This window comes from Hipposideros armiger, unplaced genomic scaffold (genome assembly GCF_001890085.2).
Source record: "Hipposideros armiger isolate ML-2016 unplaced genomic scaffold, ASM189008v1 scaffold_1421, whole genome shotgun sequence".
Lineage (NCBI taxonomy): Eukaryota > Metazoa > Chordata > Mammalia > Chiroptera > Hipposideridae > Hipposideros > Hipposideros armiger.
In genome coordinates this window covers 88,048-105,688 of record NW_017732771.1, presented here as the reverse complement: position 1 = coordinate 105,688, position 17,641 = coordinate 88,048, and the positions used below count along the sequence as shown (strand labels likewise).

General features: G+C 37.4%; 1 pseudogene; it reads left to right on the top strand.

The window, feature by feature from the left end:
• LOC109377492 (protein BTG4 pseudogene) overlaps window positions 1–17,151 on the top strand; it is a 21,088-nt pseudogene extending 3,937 nt beyond the window's left edge.
• The last annotated feature ends 490 nt before the right edge of the window (window positions 17,152–17,641 follow it).

The following is a 17,641-nucleotide window of genomic DNA, read 5'->3' as shown; positions in this document are numbered from 1 at the left end:
ATATATATATATATATATATATTATGTGTGAAAGCCTATTTATGTCTTTTGCTTATTTTTCTACTTGACAATTTGTATTTTCTTATTGAATTGAACTAGCCTTTTCTCCCACTTACAAGTTGAAAATATTTTTCATTTTCTATGTCTTTTGTATTTGTTAATTGAATTTAATCTACAAAGATTGTTTTAAAAAATCTTCCATAGTAAAACTGAATAATCTTTCATTTTGTGAGGGAGAGAAACTGGAAGCCTTGTTTAGGTAAGATTGTATATATAGATGGAAATATATACACATACATATACACAAAAATCCACCCATTATTTTCTAATACTTTTGTAGTTTCAGTTTAAACTTTTTTGGGGTTGGCATCAATTTATTTTTCCAGTTGGCTATCCAGCTGACTTCAACTCTTATTATATTAAATAATCCAATTTATTCTCACAAATTTCAAATGCCACTTCTGTTATATATTAAATGATCATATTATTTTTCTAGATTTTCTTAGTCATAACATTAAAATTGTTTTAATTATAAAATTTTCTGGATTCTATCTGTCAGCTATCTATCTATCTATTTATCTATCATCTATGTATCTCATATTCAGTTGCTAAAATACAGAGTATCTCTGGAGGAATACCCAGCAAGCCAGTGACACAAGGGGAACAGGAAATAGGGTTAACCGGAAGAAATGGGAAAGAGAGGGGCTTACTTTCCACTGTATAGTCCTAAGTATATTTTTAGTCTAGTACTATTTGCAAGTATAAACCTATTTAAAAATAAATAAATACATTTAAAGGGCACATAAACATCAAACACCACCGCTCCTTTCCCTTCTTCACCCCTGCCTTTTCACAAGTATGTCATCTTATCTTTTCATCACTGTCTTTCCCAGAATCTTCTGCCTCTCCTTATCCTTGGGGCCTGAAGAAATATTCAGTTCCCTAAAACAAAAACTACAGGACCATTTAAGGTCTCTACTACCTTCCTGACTCCAATGTTAAGAAAATGCGGAGTTTACCCTGGGAGGCAAATGGCGCTCCAGAGAGAATGATGAAATCAATCAATGATCAAACAATGAGACGATGAAAGCTTCCATATGCTCCCAGAATACAAATAACCTGGGAATGCAGGATCCTCTGATGGGAGATCCAAGGAGAGCTTTCGAGACTCATATGATTATTATCCTTATCATCACCAGTGATTAAACTCTAAGCAGCATTTCCTAAGTATATTCTGTGGAATACCAGTCTCTCAAGGTTCTCTTTAAAATTGTTTTCCTCTTGTGGTCAATGAAGCTTGCAAAGCCGATAGAGTATCTGCTCTTTAGACAATGACAATACACACTAACTTTTTAAATGTTTGAAAAGTTTTGCAATAAAAAAAAATCTCTTCAACTTGTGTTTGAACTAGAATCTCCAAACTTATTTAAACACAGAATCATTCTCACTCACTCGTGTCTCCAATACTGACCATGACCTCCTGTGGCTGGTAAAGTGGGAGCAGTGTAAACTATAACAACCAAAAGAAGGAGACAGATGTTGAAGCAGTGGATGAGGAATGCCAATCTGAATTTGTGTAAAGCTAGATTTTTAGAAGACTATTTTGACCTTTTGATATAATAAATAGGACTGGATTATAAATAATTCAACAAATAAAAATCTTGCTAACCATTAGGTGCTTTTAAAACTTGAATCAATCCTCTTCTGTAGTCTGAATAAGACTGATAATCATGTTATTACTCTTCACACATTCTGCCTATCGTGGCCAAAGTGCTCATCCAGTCAGACCCTTTCTGAAACTGCACAAATCTGAACTAGACAAGACTAAATGAGTGATATCTGTCTAAGTGTATAAGTTCTGGAATAGGGATAACTTACTTCATTTTCTGATTTTTTTTTTCCTCTATAATGTCTAAAACAATGATGGGAAATGGAGGAGCGAAAGGCTAGGATAGGAGGGTGTGAAAAGCAGGCAATAGGAAGGAATTGGGACATGGTCAGAAAATAGAAAATAAAAAGAGGGAAAAATAGGTGCCTGTGGCAGAGATTGCCAATGGCAATGCCTCAAGTGTCACTCCGTGGCCTCGAGGTCAAGGGTCATCTGTCCTGAGAATGTAGGGCTTTCATGTTCTCGGTTCTCAAGCCTGGCACTTTTGGATGTAGGTAGAGGTCTTCTGTTCACTTAATCTTGCAGAAGCTTTTTGTGTCTGCTCTGACATTAAGAGCTGGTGAGGATGATCACAAGTCTCACCTTGTATCTATATAAAGCAATCCTCTAATATATGGTTCTCAACTTAGGCGATATACTAAAATCACTCAGGGAAACTTAAAAAACATATCAATGACATTGGAATCTCTAACATGGGGCTGTGGACGTGGGTATTTTTTAAAAGCACCCCAGATGACCCTAACGTACCATGAAGGTCGAGAGCTACTGCTGTAAAGATCCAGGAGATGCCTATTGAGAATCCACCAGTTCACTAACAAGGGCATGAAGGAAAATAAGCCAACTGGGTACATTTTAGGTCACTGACATTGAGAATGCCTCTGGCTATTTGTGATTCAACCTATGCCATTTGGAAAGATCTCTAATTTCTGGATCAGAGGGTTTTAAAATCAAACTACTTGTTAAGTGGTCACTAGTGATTCCAGATTTGGACCTAGAGTTGGCCTAGCTCTGATGTAATGATTTAGGAATCAGAGGGGGCAGCATGTTATACTAAGAGACACCCTAAATGACCTCTTGTATTCCAGACGTTCTCTTCCTTGCCTCCATTGTGGAGTAGTAATCCAAATCTCCCTTGGTAGTCAGGATCAATCACCCCAGCCATACAGTAACTCCCTCCTTTACCTGTAGATTCAGAAACATGAGAAGCCCTATGTGGTGAGGTGATAGTCTTAACTTCCAGTTCAATGGAATCATTGTGTCTCCTGTATTCTTCTCTCTGGAATTAAGACTTCTAGGTCACCAGAGCATAAGACTGCAGGAACAGGAAGAAAAAAAATTTGCTAGTGATTCCTAGGGGTAATAGTGAGTGGTGCCATTCCCATTTCCAACTCTTGACCCCGGGATCCATGAATCCTGGCTATGGGAGGAATACTATCACATACTGAACTCTGATTAAAAGTATATACAGCCTCCTGGAGAATCTTACTCCATTCTGCAAGGTCTTATCACTTAACTGATGCTGTAACTGAGGCTTCAAAAGAGCCATTATGCCACTTTATCCAGCCAGCCATTTCAGAATGGTGGAGAACATGGTGAGACCAGTGAATGCCATGAGCACAGGCCCCTTGCCACACTTCTTTTACAGAGAAGTGAGTTCGTTGATCAGAAGCAGTGCTGTGTGAAATACGACGACGGTGGATAAGGCAAAGGCGTTTTGTAAGTTCATGGATGATAGTTTTGACAGAGCATTTTAAAATAAGATGGACACTGTTTTCAGATGATGATCTAGAAAAGGAAATATAGAGAGTATGAATTTGTCAATGTTTACTTATCACTGGACAAAGGTTCTAAAAAAGTGGGTTTGGCAGAAATGAGCAATTTGATCAGTAACATTACGTGAGGTAGAACAGGCTCCATTATAGTCTAAATGAATTCTGACTCAAGACTCTTGGCTCTTTTGCATGTAATCTCTAGTTTGACAGGATTTTTTTATCCCAAGAAGGGAATAAATTACAGAGAACAAGAGTAATGTGTCACTTTGTATTTTTCTCATTTTAAATTCATTAATTGACAAGTATGTAAGTAAGTTTGGAAAAGTAGAAACAAGTTTTACAGGTTCCGAACATCATTGGGACAAAATAAACTTGTTCAATTCATACATTTTCACCGAAGTAAAATTAGGAAATACAATTCTGCAAAAGGAAAATATATCAAAAGAAAGTACTATCATTAGAAATTACCATTGTTACATTTTAGGTTCAAGTAGACTAGCTCTTGACTTCTTAAAGGATGGTCCATTGAATGAGATTATTATTATTATTATTTTTTAGATTTTTATTGGGGAATTGGAGGGAACAGCGTTGGGAAATGGGGGAAGGGGAACAGATAAGTTGCTGTCCTTTTGTTCTTCAGTCTAGTTGTGGAGGACGGCGCTTCACTGGCCCAAGTTGGCACCATCATTGCGCTTTTCCCGGGCGAGGCAGATCAGTCGCCGGCTTCTGGACGGCTGCTCACTGCAGCTGCTGGCCGCTCAAGCTGGCTGCTGGCTACACACAGTATCCCATGGCAACCCACTGCAGCAGGGGCTGCAGCCTACACTATCACAGGCGACTCATGGCAGCCCAGCTCCAGGTTGAGCTGTTGTTCAGCATCTTAGCTGTAGAGGGCAGTGTCACTGGCCCTCATATGTGGGATCTGAACTGGGGCCCTCTGGCATCCCAAGCCAGCTCTTAACCCACGCGCCACTTAGCTGGCCCATTGAATGAGATTATTGGTACTTCCTGTTTCTTCTACACAGCATGACATTGGTTGCCATGCTGTCCTGGACAATGGCGGCTAGCAGATTACTGATACTTTCTCTCCCTCTAGCTGAGTTCTGTCCTCACTAAGAATCATTTGTGTTTGAACCTAATTCTTAATTATGTAACTATGTAATTAAATGTTATGTGAAATGTGAGCAAAAAAGAATGTCATCAATTCTATGAAAACTAGATTGAACACTTTGAGAAAATTTGATTAATAGCGATACACAAAACTTGAGTAATTTGGTATGAGCAAGATAGCTATCGAAGACAAAAGAATGAAATAAAAATCTAAAAAGATTTCACACTCAGACTTCTTTAAAATTGTACAGGTTTGTTTGCCTTTGATTTTTGTAAAAATAAAATCATATTTTATACAATCTTCAGAGACTTTTTTTTTAACTTGGTAGGTTGTGAGAACCTGTAGTTGTAGTTGAGTCTATAGTTATATAGCTCATTTGTTTTCGCTGCTATATCGTATTCAATACCATGTTTGTAAATGCAACAAAATTTATTAACCTTTTTTTTATTAGATGTCTTCACTTGCTTTAATGTTTACTTCTATAAACAATGCTACAATAAACATTCTTGCGATGAATTCCCATTAAGAGTTCTTTTAGCAAATTCTATGGGTGGTGAACCATCTTAGAAGAGATGTTTAAAAGTGTATTTATTTTCCATTGACTGAAAATAATAGTTTATTTAAAAAAGTTCAGACTGACAATTTTATAAACTCATTTTGAATAAAAATAACTAATTTTCTTGTAAATCCTTTTGTTGCTAATGACATGTCTGCTCTGAGTATAAGTCACTTCTTTTATAAGTTCTCTCTCTTTCTTTTTTTCTCATTTCCTCTTTTTAATTTTTTTTGTGAAATACACATTTTTTTAGGATTAGTTTCAGCTGTACATTCAGGACATCAAGGGCAATACCACAACAGCTCTGATGGTCATTCCAAAAAAAGAGTTCCAAAATTGCTTTGAAGAGTGGACTAGGCACTGGGGTCAGTGCATAGCTTCCCAAAGGGAGTACTTTGAAGGTGACCATAGTGATATTAAGCAATGGGGCATGTAGCACTTTTTCTAGGATGAGGTCTTCAACTTAATTGTCAGACCTCATACATAAGGACCCCAACACTTTTGCTACTAATTTGCTACAAATATTTTACTCAGTCACTTTCTTTTGTATATTGTATTTTTGGTTACAATTTTATTTTTAAAGATTTTATTGGGGCATTGGGGGAGGGGAACAACAGTGTTAGGGAATTGGAGAAGGGGAACAGCCAAGCTGTTGTCTTTCAATCTTAGTTGTGGAAGGTGCAGCTAGCTCCCGTGGGCAGCTTGCAGCCGCTCAGCTCAAGGTGCCCTGTTCAATTAGTTGCAGCGAGGGCGGGGGTGGGGGGAAAGCCCACCATCCCAAATAAGAGACGAACTGGCAACCTTGTTGTTAGGAGCACGTGCTCTCACCAGCTGAGCCATCCTGTCACCTATTGGCAGCTCAGCAGCAGCTCAGCTTGGGTGAAGCTCACTGGCCCATGTTTGAATCGAACTGGTGACCCCATTGCTCAGAGCTCGTGCTCTTAACCAACTGAGCCACTCAGCCGGCCTTACAAATGTTTAAACTTTACAATTACTATTTTGGTATCCCACTTAGGAGATATTGATCTATATTTTATCCTAGTGCTTTTATGTTTCTTAATATTCTAAGGTGTTTATATGCTCAATTTCCCTGAAATATATTTTGATTTTAGATAGTAATAGTACTATTTTTCTTAAATAATCAGTATATTTGTTTATGTCTTATATATGTTAAATAACTCATCATGTCAACTGACTTGAAATGTCTGATAATATTATACATTCTAGTTTATACTAGATTTATATTGTGCTCTGTTTCACTCTGCTGATTTTAGCAGCAGTCACTAGTTTGTAATTAATTTTGGTATGGAGGAGCTGCCTTACTAATTTACAGATATCTTGATAGGAGAGACGAAACTGTAGACCTTGGCAAAACTTCTCAAGATGTTGCCCCTGACCCCAGCTTGAATAGCCATCTGTGTTCACCTTTTATTACACACCCTTCCAAAAATTTCCACTTCACACTGCTGAGATGAATTATGAGAACTAGCTTATGCGAAACAGTGAATTATAGCAGAAAGACTTACTCCACCACTTACTAGACAGGTGACTTCCATGATTTTGTCTTTCCTGATCTGTAAAATAGAGGTAAGAGACTAACAACATTTCTGTTAAGATGGGAAATTCTAGAGAAAGAGTTGTCTGTAAGAAAAACTCAGGTCACCATATCCTTTGTCAGCAATCTTTCCCATAGACAATCCTGGCAAGCCTCATTATATTAACTCAGTGGGTCAGCTTGAAATAATGTAATGAATATCTGAGGACATACAAGAATTGCTGTGAGACTAAAGAAAGTTCATTCTCCTTTTGGGAGTGGTGGCTTCCTTTCTTGTGATTCACACATCATGTGCCCTGACTCTCTAGAGTTCCTATTAGGTATTCCTGATATAAAATATTATTTGCTATTCTTGATATAAATTCATAGTACCAGAGAATATACAGGGCATTAAAGAGTCTCTTTTCTTCTCTTCTATGCAGAAATGTACTCCATGATACCGCTTATTCAATCTGAGTCCTTCCAGTGACTCTTTCTTCATGAGTTAGTGTTCTGGTTTTGAATGCTCAACTTAATAGGTATTTAAAATAATTTTTAACTTGCCTTTTTCAATTTATAGGGATAATTTTCCTATAATTGCCTTATTGAAATTACTTGAGATGGTAGAGAGTGTCAATAAGGTGCCAAAAATTTGTCATTTTCTAGCATTTTCCAGCTTTCCATTACTTCATCATCTTCACTTCACTTGGTCTCTCCTGCTTTCCTGATAAGAATATGTCCCCTGACCCCTGAACTTTTTTCATTATGGGCCTTACTCTCTACTTCAATGTATCATTTTCTCTATTAATCTACTTTTATTTTTTCCTCCAGATACAAAGGAAAGGCTCACTTCCCTAATATAAACCATTCTGTGTCCTGGATCTTTTTTTGGCTCCTGTGAAAACTCTTGGGCTCAGATTCATCTCTTCCTCATCCCTGCCTCTTCCTCCTCCCTAATTCTTCTCCTGTGCCTTCCAAATGTTGTAGTATCTGCCTGCTGTTTATAAAATATTTTCTCACACTTTCATTGCACTGCCAAACTTTTGAATCAAAGGCCTACGCTTTCTATGTTTTCACTAGTCTCCTTTTAATCTGTTGTAATCTTACTTCTATCTCAAAACTGTTAACAATAAGCTGATAACTAAATTCAGGGAATATTCTTTGCTTGAACTTTGTAGAAGCTTTAGCTGGAAACCACACCCTCCCTTGAAACTGCACATCTGTATCATTTATTAACATAATCCAATTATTTTTCAGAGTTTTACATATAACAACTCATCTTGTCATCACCAAATTCTATGAGGTGTTACCACGATAGCTACCATTCTATAGATGAGGAAACAGGACCGGAGAAGCTAGCTCCGGTTGTCTTAAAGTCCAGTTCAAATGTCATTGGTTCTTGGCTCACTCATTTCTGCTTATTTTTCTGGCTTCCCTTTGTACCATCTGCCTGTGAGTATTGGTTCGTCACAACAGCTGTTTGTCCTTATTTTCTCTCTACTCACTTGTCTTCAATAAAACAGTCTTGTCTTCAATATGCTAATAAATGACCTGTGTGTTTGTTTCTTCTATGCATGTCTTGCCTCTCCAGCTGTACAGGAAGTTCCTGAAAGAATGGTGCTCTGCCTTTTAATTATTTTATATTTTCTTTCATTGGTATTTAGTATCTAACGTAATGGTATATAAATGAGAGTCAGTTTATTGGCTAAGTTCTTTGGTTCCAAGCAAGAGAAAATAACTATGGCTAATATAAGCAAAAGCAAAACTGTTAAGAATTTGGGGAGCTGTTGGAGCTGATGGGGGCTAGAGCACCAACGGTCCTCCAGCCAATGATCAGAAAGCTTCTGCTGGTCAAGATGGAACTCCAACAACTTCCAGTCTCTCAGATGCTTAAGACACAAACAAACAAGAGGAATGACCATCTGAATGGCTTAGCTGAGATCTCATGCTCCTCCACTGAGGGGAGGAAAGGTTACTAATTAAAGTCTGACCAGGTCGTATTAGATAGGAAAGAGATAATTCCTCCAAAAAAATCACATTGCTGTTAGCAAAGGAGAAAAGAGATTGGGAAACAGACCCCCAAAAAACATTTATAATAGATGTTGAATAAACATGTGTTGAATGAATGAGTTAATAACCTAGGACCTCAATCACTACATTTAGTTTCAGTTTTTATAAGACTAACGTGACATAGTTGCATTTATTCTTTTGGATTAGAGCTGCATCCACTTGCATATGAAAACTGGGGACTGCCACATCAGGGGCAGAGAGCTATGCAAGTCAAGCATGTTGTAAGGATAAATTTAGAAACTCCAAAGAAAGCAGGCTCTCATTTGGATGTTAAGATTCTAGACTGTTTGCTGAGACATAAGTCTGAGCATTTGGTCATGTGTTGTCTGAACTACACTTAAGCCTGCATCTAAAAAGAAGAAGTTGGATGATTGTTGGAGATGGTCATGAAGAAATCATGTTTGACCCATGAGCTGGACCTTGGCAATTGGAGGCTCCCTGCTCCCTTCCCTGTGCTTAGAATGTGCACTCAGCTTGCTTTCCCTAAGCTAGAAGCTGCCCAGGGCCACAGCCTTGCGATAATAATGTGGTAATGAGCCTATCTAAACTGGGTCCAAGAGGAACTCTGTGAAGGCCCCCTGTGTGCTGTAACTAGTAAAGGCCTCTATATAAACTTTTAAGATTTGGTGGGCAGTTGTGAATTACTACTCATTCTGTGGCTGCCCAGGACAAGCCTCTTACATAGGTTCCCTTGTTTATTAAACTTGTCACCTACCAATCTAAAGTGGTCTGCCTTTTTCTTTGTTCTGCCCCTGCCCTACCAGTTTGGGAGCCTTTTTCAGATTACATCTGTTTTTAAGGTCAGCATGATAAATTGAAGAATTCTAGCTCTGCTCTTCTGCCAACTCTCTTTGCTGCTAGATAGATCAAAAATCCTGCCTTTCCAGACAGAAACTCTCATTCATATTTGCTGTGATTTAAGGTGTGGTCCATAATTAACTCTCACTGCAGGAATCATTATAGAAACCTTTGTTGTTTGCTGACCTATTGTAGAAATACAAAATGACTCTTCAAATAAGCTCCTGATAGACTTACCCAGATGAGTCGAGGTATTCATATGAAATTATGCCCCTCTCTTCATCTGGCCAGGTTATCCCCTGGCCCCCGCTCATGCTGATCTTTTTTGAACAGTGTAAATCCAACCTTTTTGCTTGCTTACTGGGATATTCAGCAGTGAGAAAATTCAAATCTCTGCTGTCACTTTTGGTCTCTCCAGATTTGTGCTGAAGCCTTCCTGACCTCATCTAAGATAGATTTCCATCCCTTCTCTGGCCTTCCTTTTAATAAGTGGCTATTGTCCAGATCATTGGGCCCAAATGTTTAGTCCTGAGTTTTAGCTCTTCTTTATTTTAAGAGATGTGGCTGACAGTTATATGTTACATAAAATACAATAAAGTAATACATAAAAATTATATTGTGCTAGAATTAGTGCCCACCTGTACACTCTTTATTTGGGACTTATTTTTATGGAATAAACTTAGAGTGCCTGGCCCTAATCAAGCACTCACATGAAGGGTTTTGAAGTTCAAAAACTGTGCCATAGTTTACTGCTTCACCCAGATTAGATGATGATTTATAAGACAAAGTCATGTGTTTTTATACAGATGTGATTCTTGTCCTGTGGACAAAGCAGTGTAATGTAGGTAACATTTCACTAATTTGCATAATGTTACAAAGAATAATGTATTATAATCAAGTGATTTTAGCGTTCTTGCAGTGAGTAACATGGCTTTATAAATGTCATACGTCTGCCGATCGCATCCACAACCCACCCATCATATTAGTGATGTAAGCTTTGCACTGCTCTTCCCTCAGGACCACCATTCACATTGTAATCTAAGTAAATCATGCTATCTGGTTGTGAGCTTCCCTCCGACAAAACAAACAGAGAAACAAGTCCAATAGTGTTCGTGGGCTAAACACAAACCATGTACTGAGGAAACCAATTTTTATTTGATCCTTAATATGGCTTTTGGACAACATCATATTTTAAAGTGTTTCTACCATGAGTCTTCCCCAATAAGGTACCAAGTGATGCGGTGAGCAAATTCTCAACTAAACACTGTAATAAATAGAATGAATTTTGTTTCTTTTTATTATTCCTCAAAATAAGTAAATAACATAATGTGAACTTATAATACAGGAATAATTATTTTTAAGCATCCAAAGCAATGTATTATAGGTATAGTTAGTTGATGCTATGTCCAGATGCAAGACAAAATCTAGCATACTTGGAAGTGTATAAATTACACATTATTCTAGGCAACCATCTGAGAATATTAATTTTCACAATTAAGTAGATAGTAAACATTGTCCATTAAGGATCAATTTATAGATTGCATTATCAATTAAAAAGAATGTAGGGTTAATATGCTTTTATCAAAAATCAGGGGCATATTTATTTAATTTATTCTAAGATATATATCTGAGTGGATGTTCATCCATCACCACATGGAAATTGGCAAACCAGGTTCTGGGTCTTCTCTCGTATGTTGGAACGTGACTGCCAATGGTCTCTTGATTTTTTTCCCCCAAAACAGTTAAATAATTTTATCTGTTAAATTTTTGAAAGAGAACTTAGAAAACACTTTACATGGTCATAAATAATTGAAAGCAAAGTAGCTAACTTTAGTTTTTATGAATTCTGGGTAATCCCTTCAAGTTGATTCAAATTTAAAATGTACCTTTTCATTCCTGAATAAGTTGACCCACCATATTAGGTTGTTGGATATATACCTATTATTTGTTGGAAGAGATCTACCCAACACAGTGATTTCTGACTTCTCTGTAGCTGTTTTCAAGGCTGTTTTGCTGTTGTTGTTGAAGCAGTTCAGTGGTGGAAACTCAATTGAAGTCACCCCCTACCTAGTTCATTCAATAAATCCATGTCATCAGCATATAGGGTCCTAGTCTATTCTCTATGGCAAATGATAGGGACAGAACATAGACCAATGATGAGAAAGTAGCTTTGCCAATAAGATACCAGTTAAAAATAAAGAAGATTTCAGTATAATATTGCAGACTGAGCACAGACATTTACCTCCTTTATCGTTCAGGGTCTTTGCAGCAAGAAATACAAATTGAAAAAAAAACCAAAAACCTCATAAAAATTGTTCCAAGAAAAATTTGGAATTATGACGAATTTTCTGTTACTTCCAGCTAAAATATTTGGGAATGAAATACTGATCCTTATGAAATCCACGGGGGCTGGTAGCAGGCTTCTAAGGAAAAATTACTTTCAAATTTCTAACTTAGAACTTCCCTACACACCCATGTAGTTGAGATTTATAGGAGCTGATTAAAATATAGAGCATTTCTTCTTGTTTATAAAAGTTACTTGCAAAAGTTCAGCTTTGTCAACTCATTAGTTAGATGACTTTCCTTTATTCATTTAAACAAAGAAGATGGTCTATATTGTGAAACACTTGTGACTGCATGGGATATGTAAACTCATGGGTTATGAAACCTGCACTTACTTATCTGACTTTATAAAACCTACCTATTGCTTATCACAAAAGAGAGGGCTTGGTTTAAGATTTAATCTGGTGACTGATGTCTTCCAATAGTATGCAGCAATAAAGCCGTTGCTTATAAGGATTGGTTATCTTTTGATAAATATGAGACCAGAGGACATCAAATAATAAGAAATTTCAAAAAATCTGAAAAAAAATGTTTGGAGACAAGTTGATGGATGAAACATAATAAAAAGCTCCATAGCCCCGAATATATTTCAGGAGTTGTACTGGGGAGGTAGGAGCTGATTGTACTAGTGGGAGTCACACAGCGTCCATGCTGAGAGTTAGCAAGTACTAAGGGTACAGTGGGTGGGAAGCAGAGCTGAAACCAGGGGAATTAGTTCCAAGTCTCTCTATGAAACAGAGAAAAGCCACATCAGCTATGCAGAATAACATCTATACTCTTCATTTAAAAACATTATTTTTAATTGTGGTAAAATACACATAAGATAAAATTTATCATCTTAACTATTTTTATTGTCAATGCACAATTCAGTAATATTAAATACATTCATGTTGTGTAACCATTATCACCACCCACCTCCAGAACTCTTCAGCCTGCAAAACCAAAACTCTGTGCCCATTAAGGAATATTTTTCCCTTCTCCTCTCCCCCAAACCTTGTCAACCTCCATTCTACTTTCTTTTCTTTTCTTTCTGTCTTTGGCAGGATTTATTTTTTTTTACTATTTTTAAAAAGATTTTCATTAAAATATGGCTAACATACAATATTATGTTAGTTTCAGATGTATATCTTAGTTATTCAACAGTACCCACCTGACACTATACATAGTTATTGCCATACTCAGTTGCCTACTGTATGTCCCTGTTGCCTCTTCAGCTGTTGCCCCAGCACTGGAACTCAGAGTTAGTGATTTCTTTGGTGAGTAAGTCTATGCACATTCCCTTTAAGAGGAGCACCTGAGACGCTAGCCACCCTCCATCTCACTCAGCCACAATCTCTGCTGGTTTACTCAGCCAGAAGTTCTGGGGACTTATCTCCCCAGCACTGGAACCCTGGGCTGGGGCAGGGGTGGGACCCTTTACTCCTTAGGGACCTCTGAAGCCAAGATATTCCTCCCAATTTTTTTTTTAATTGGGGAATTGGGGGATGGGAACAGCACTGGGGAATTGGGGGAAGGGGAACAGACAAGTTGCTGTCCTTTTGTTCTTCAGTCTAGTTGTGGAGGACGTTGCTTCACTGGCCCAAGTTGGCACCATCATTGCGTTCTTCCCGGGAGAGGCAGTTCAGTCGTCGGATTCTGGATGACCGCTCAATGCGGCTGCTGGCCACTCACTCTGGCTGTTGGCTACACACGGTAGCCCATGGCAACCCACTGCCACAGGGGCTGCAGCCTATGCCATCACCGGCGACTCACGGCAGCCCAGCTCCAGGTTGAGCTGTTGTTCAGTATCTTAGCTGTGAAGGGCAGTATCACTGGCCCTCATATGTGGGATCCGAACCGGGACCCTCTGGTGTCCCAAGCCAGTTCTTAACCATCGCACCACTTGGCCGGCCCTATTCCTCCCAATTTTTAATGATCACACATAGGTGTGGGACAGCCCTTTTTGTGTCTCTGCCCCTCCTACCAGTCTTAAGGTGGCTTCTGTATGTCCTTAGTTGTAGAGCTTCAGTTCAGCACGATTTTAGGTTATTCTCAATGATGATTGTTTTATAGTTTAGTTGTAATTTTGATGTCATGAGAGAAAGTAAGCATAGCATTTACGCACTCTGCCATCTTGACTGTAATGCCTCTACTTTCTGAATCTATGAATTTGACTATTCTACATTTTTCGTGTAAGTGGAATAATGCTTTATTTGTCCTTTTGTGACTGGCTTATTTTACTTAGTATAATGCTCTCAAGTTTCATCCATGTTGTAGAATGTCATAATTTCCTCCTTTTTCAATTGCTAAATAACATTCCATCATATGTATATACCACCCTTTGTTTATGTATTCATCTGTTGATGGATATTTTGGTTGTTTCTATCTTTGAGTCTTGTAAATAACGCTCTTATGAACATGGGTGTACAAATATCTGTTGAGACCCTGCTTGCAATTCTACTGGGTATATACACAAATTGATGAATATGGTAATTCTATTTTTAATTTTTTGAAGAAACCCATCACGCTATTTTCCACAGCAGCTGCATCATTTCACATACCCACCACAAGGGTTCCAATTGCTCCATGTTTTTACTGACACATGATTTTCTGTATTTTTTTTTTGTTTGTTTTTTGGTTTTTTTTTTGATAGCAGCCATCCTAATGGGTATGAGGTAGTATCTCATTATGGTTTTGTTTTGCATTTCCCTGATGATTAGGGATGTTGAAAATATTTTCATGTGTTTATTGATCATTTATATGTTTTCTTTGGAGAAATGTCTATTCAAGTCTTTTGTCCAGTTTTTAATCAGGTTGTTTGTTGTTGTTGTTGTTGTTGTTGTTGTTTTGAATAATAGGAGTCCTTTACATATTCTTAATATAAACCTTTTCCAGATATATGTTTTGCAAATGTTTTCTCTCATTCCATCAGTTCTTTCATTCCGTTAATTGTGTCATTTTATGCAAAGAAGTTTTTTATTTTGATGTAGTCCTACTTATCTATTATTTTTCTTTTGTTTCTTGTGCTTTTGGTATCATAGCCAAGAAATCTTTCCAAGTTGTATTCTTCATTTTTAATATGAGTAAACAAAGAATATATGATTCCAATTATGCAAACATTCCCAAGCAATGGCAAAGACGAAGTACTTCCAAGCTGCTTCTATGAGTCTTGAGTAATCATAATACAAAAAAAGACAAGGATATCATGAAAAAGGAAAATTATAGATCTGATTCACTTATTAATATCAATACAAAGAAGATATTTTGCAAATAAGTTCCAATAGTGTCTAAAAGAGTTAATACACTACAACCAATTTGAGTTTATCCCAGAACATAAGGAAAGTTTAATATAAGAAAAAAATCCATATATATAGTTAATTCCTTAATAGACTAAAAGAGAAAATTTTATGTAACCAGATCAAAAAAAGAAATTCAGAAGGAACATTTGAATTTTATAATATACCTATTTATTATCCAAAACTCTTTGTAAATTAAAAATAGAACGTCTTTAACCTGATTAACAGTGAATGCAGTGCCAATCCATATAGCATTCAAAGCAAATGAACCATAGTGACATTTAAAAAGATAGATAAAACCTACCTTATAATATTTAGTGATTTCCTTTTATAAGGTTAAAATAACATATTGTTAACAATACATAGAAGCAAAAATGCTTTTAAGATATATATTTTTAAAGATTTTATTGGGGAATTGGGGGAGGGGAATAGCATTGGGGAATCGGGAAAGGGGAACAGACAAGTTGCTGTCCTTTTGTTGTTCAGTCTAGTTGTGGAGGACGTTACTTCACTGGCCCATGTTGATATTATTCTTGTGCTCTTTCTGGGAGAGGCAGTTGGTTGCCAGCCATTGGATGGCTGCTCACAGCGGCTTTTGGCAGCTCATGTTGGCTGCTGGCCACTCAGGGTAGCTTATGGGAGCCCACTGCAGCTCCACTGCAGCCTATGCTGTCACTGGCAACTCACGGCAGCGCAGCTTCAGGTCGAGCTGTTGTTCACCATTTTAGCTGTAGAGGGTGCAGCATCACTGGCCCTCATGTGGGAATTGAACCGGGGCCCCGCTGCTCAGAGCTGGCATCCCAAGCCAACTCCTAACCAATACGCCACTTTCCGGCCCTTAAGCTATTTTTAAAACTACTTTAAAGTTATTAACAGGAAAGCCAGTGAATGATTAACAGCACCAGGAGAATAGCTCCTTGAAGGTAGAGAGGTAAGATGGGGAGGCTGGATGCTTATCTGAATGTAGTTTCTTGCTGAATATTTATCTGAGATGAAAACATGTTGTTCAAAAACAAGATACCCTTTTATTCTTTATTTGCTATTGAGATGCTCATGAATTGTCTATAATGTTTTAAGTTTTCTGACTCTGGGGAAATTCCTAATATCATCGTCTTCAGCCTTTCTTTCTCCAAAGTATATGACCTCTAATTTGGAAATTCCAAAAGGGCATTACTCATTTTTAAAAATAACTCATAGAAGTGAGTGAAAGTTGGAAACCTAAAGCATAGTTGCTCTTCTAATTTTAGCCCACTTTTTGTTGAGGCTAAACGGTTTTTGTTGAACTCCTCATAGATTTTTCTTGAGTCATGAGAGATGCAATTGCAACACTTTTCTTAGTCACAGGTTGGTGATAAAACACGATAACCTGAGTAAACACTAAATAGAAAACTTTTCAGAAAAGCTGACGACTGCCTTGTTTGAAACATACCGAAGTCATTGGCACTCAGATGATCCTTCTAAAGGGCAAGATTTCAGGTGCATCAGGATAAACAAGAATCAGAATAAAGATCCCATTTTACAAAGGGCTTGTGCTGAACGTAATGTGGATTTTTCACACCTGGGACTTCCAATGGAGATGGTCATATGGGTAGATCCTTTTGAGGTTTGCTGTAAGTATGGTGAGAAAAGTCATCCATTTACAGTTGCTTCTTTCAAAGGCAGATTGGAGAAATTGGATCTCTCCCACCAAATGAGTTATGTTGTTAGTAGAGCCACACTAAGCTACTCATTTTGCACTTCCTCCGATGATGAGAGTTGTAACAAAGAACCTCAGATAATTCCTAAAGTCAGAAATCCAAAGAGTATTTATCAGGTGGAAAACTTAAAACAACCCTTTCAATCTTGGTTCCAAATCCCCCATAAAAAGAACATGGCGGACGGCCACATGGACCTCCTAGGAAATGCTTATCATGCATTGCATAAGAATCCTAAGGGTCAGAGGCCTGCTGCTACACACAGTTGCACAGGTACCACTGGGTCAACACAAACTGATAATGCTGTGGCTGGGCACTTGGTAGGATAGAGCTCAGAGGAGCCACTTTATTTTCTCTAAAATGAGACTAGTCTAAGGTTGAGAGGCCCATGAAACAGAAAAAAATAACCACATTAGGGGCCAGGGTGCATGATGATGAATCCTCTCACATAGATTATGACTATATATGTTCTTAGTTGCCCTTTTAATTTCTATTTAATTTTATATGAAGTTTTATGTAACACTAATGAATGGACCCAATAAGGTAATAGAATGAAGATATTGACTTGTGATAAATGTCAATAAATGATGAAAAGTAACAGTTTAAATAAATGTATTGTTTTTATTATAAAAAATTAAATTAAATTGAATAATTCATAGAGAAAAAGTTGAATTTAATGGAATAGTTTTTCCTTTTGGTTTCTTCCCAAAGTTTTTATAATTATTATTTTTTTAAAGACTTTTATTGGGGAATTGGGGGATGGGAACAGCGCTGGGGAATTGGGGGAAGGGGAACAGACAAGTTGCTGTCCTTTTGTTC